The 2819-nt window shown below is 50.4% G+C and overlaps 1 protein-coding gene across 3 annotated transcripts in view; it reads left to right on the top strand.

Annotated features, from left to right (window-relative positions):
• Positions 1–2819, top strand: part of SLC39A11 (solute carrier family 39 member 11) — a 359113-nt gene that overhangs the window by 584 nt on the left and 355710 nt on the right. The window lies entirely within an intron of this gene.

The raw sequence follows: 2819 nt of genomic DNA, 5'->3' as shown, positions 1-2819 counted from the left end.
CCGCCTGGCGGCCCCGCCCGGCGGCCATCTTGGTTGGGGGCAGAAGTACTTCCGCCCCGCAGGGAGCCACGCCTGTTCCCAGCGGGCGGTGGGCGGAGCAGGCCTTGCGCGGCATTTTTTTTTTAAAGAGACACCACGTGGTTCGGTTCGATCAGAAGCCCCGCCCAGTTCAGGAGGAACCCTTCCTGGTCGGAATTAAGCAGCCGCGGTCTGGTTGTAAAGCCTCCTGGGGATGCTAGTGTCCCTTACGCGACCCATCGCGACCCGCAGAGTGATCTCTTCCTTGCGATGACGCGATTGCACTCTTAACCGGTGTCCTTTCCCTCTGAATCTCGCAGCCGCCAGGTGTGCTGGGCGGGCACAGAGCCCGCCGCTGGTGCTGGACTGCGGCTGCGGTACAACTTGAGTCCTTAGCTCCCTTGCGGCGCTTAGTGTGGATCCTTTTGTGGCGTCTTTATTTTTCGGAGTTTTCTGTGGTCCGTAACCGAATGCCGCGCTAGGAAAAGAGAAGTTTGAATCCGTTTTTGTTCTTTGGAAAAGAGGAACGTCACGGGTGCTTTGAACCGGGACCGAGCGGAGGGACGGGCTGCCCCCTCAGGGGTGTGCGCGCAGTTTTGCTTTTCTCCTGTTGTTCATTAGTTCTTTGGGGTTTTAGTCTTTGTTTCAAACCGATGTTTCACCACTGTGTAAATAAAACATTTATTTAATAAAACATTAACCCTGACATAGCCTTACATAGGTACCAGTCCGGGGGGAGGGTACTGGGCAGAGAGGAAAGACCCCAATCCTGAGAAAACAACGCCTGCGGGGGAGGGTGGTGGTGGGGGGAGGCGGAGCCGCACGCGGACTCAGTAATAATAAAACTTGGAGTGTGTTTGGCTGCCCAGCATCTGCTGCTTCTAGGTATTTCCAAGATACTTAATTTTAAACAAAACATTTATTATTGAAGATTTCGTACCCATACTAATGTAGAGAGAATGGAATAACGTGCCCACCAGCTGGGTTTCACGCTTAATAACTCATGGTCTGTCTTATCTATATCTCTGCCCACTTCCCGTCACCCACCACCTCCATTATTTTGAGGCAAACCCCAGACATCAAGAATTTCAATCTGTAAACAAGCCATTCATTTATAATCTAGTTTACCTCACAATAGCCCTACAATGTAGGAAATAGTCTCATTTTACAAATGGATAACCTGGGACTCTGAGAGACAAATGGATTTACTCAGGATCATTTTCAAGGCCTGTCCTCAAAATTGTGTACACATCAGCCCTGCAAGGTAAGTGGGCATCACTATCCTCCTGACAAAAACCCACAAAGCCTATATTACACCTGCCCAAATCGCACAGCTAATAAACGACAGAATCAGCCCTTGGACCTAGAATTTTTGAATTCCTGGCTTGTGCCTTTTCTACTTTGTCACACAACTTCCCACAAGCTCAAAAAAAAACCACTCGCTGGTGGCGGGTCTGCAATTTGCTGTCACTGCAGCCCCATTCTGTAGGGGACACTTGTCTGTGTTTGGCTGCCCAGCATCTGCAGAATCTCTTTTTTGTGTGTTTGGGGACGTGGCTTCTGTTTGCAAGATCTTTTCCCCTTAGAGCTGTAGTGGGTGGGCCAACCAGACACAACCACCTAAGCCTTTACATGGAGAGCTGGTGGTGCCAAGAAGCGGGGCCAGTGAAGACTTCATTCTGGTAGTGGCACAGGGACCGCCTGCAGCATCCACTCTCCAGGGCCAACAGCGGTATTGAATCCAGTTGCAGAGCCCAGCTGCCCGTGCTGGCGGTGGTGCTGGTGGCAGCTATGGTGACCACATTAATGCCCTCGCCAGAATCGCCCTGTGGCGTGCTTTGACTGGGTTTTGAATGTTTAGCTTCGCTTTGAGCTGTCCAATATCTTTTTGCTAAATTTCGTTTCTTTGAAAATTCAACAGTTTCGGTTGCTTGCCCTAGAGACCTCAAACTGACACAGACACTCCCCAAGTTTCCAGCTCCAGGGGAGTTTGCCTGCGTCTCTCTAACAGCAAGAGGGGGGAAGGTCAACGTATCAGTTAGGCTGTGGGGGCCTAGGGGTTTGTTTGAGGTGAATTGCCCTTGTGCACACACCTGTTCAGGTGTGTGGAGAAAAGGCAAGCTCACCAGCTGACGTCTTTACTGCGGAGCGTGTTCCCAAAGCCGCTGTGCTTTCGCTACTCTTCCTCTCGGTTTCCCCGGCCAAGTTCACCTGGCTGCCCTGTAGATGCCGCTGTTGCTCTTCTGCCTGCAGAACTGGGCGCCTAACAGGCTGTTGGTTACCGGACCGTCTTGCCTGGGCACTGGAAAAGCTCCCGAGGCTGGAGGAACCGCGTCTTTGATTCTTGACTCTCGGTGTCTCCTTTCCCATTCCCCCTGCATTGAGGCAGCAGCCGCTTCCTGTTCTGCCATCTATTTCCTTGCTCTATCCAAACCCGGATTGGGCAAAGAGCTCAGCTTCAGCAGCTGGACCAGGCGTTGTGCCCGCGACAGAGATGAGAACTGTCTTTTCTGTGTGAGTAAAGGGCACCTAGTTTTATTTCCATTGTTTAGTTTTGATTTAGCACGGATGTCTGTGTGTGTATCGTGTGGCGCCTCTTGACGTCATGTTTTCTTCCTTCTCTTTAAATCTTTAGGGGTAGAATTTTAGACATCCAATGTTTAAGTTCAAGAGATTATGTTTAGATCATCCTGGGCCCCTGATATCAAACCTAAGCATTCTGCCAGTTATAATAGCTGTAATTTTCGCCATCTAAGACCCGGTCTTACATTATAGTAAAATACGATGGGGTCTTATATTAA

Source organism: Rhinolophus sinicus, chromosome 12 (genome assembly GCF_057876585.1).
Source record: "Rhinolophus sinicus isolate RSI-liver-muscle chromosome 12, RSI-T2T, whole genome shotgun sequence".
NCBI lineage: Eukaryota > Metazoa > Chordata > Mammalia > Chiroptera > Rhinolophidae > Rhinolophus > Rhinolophus sinicus.
This window is presented reverse-complemented; position numbering and strand designations above follow the sequence as displayed.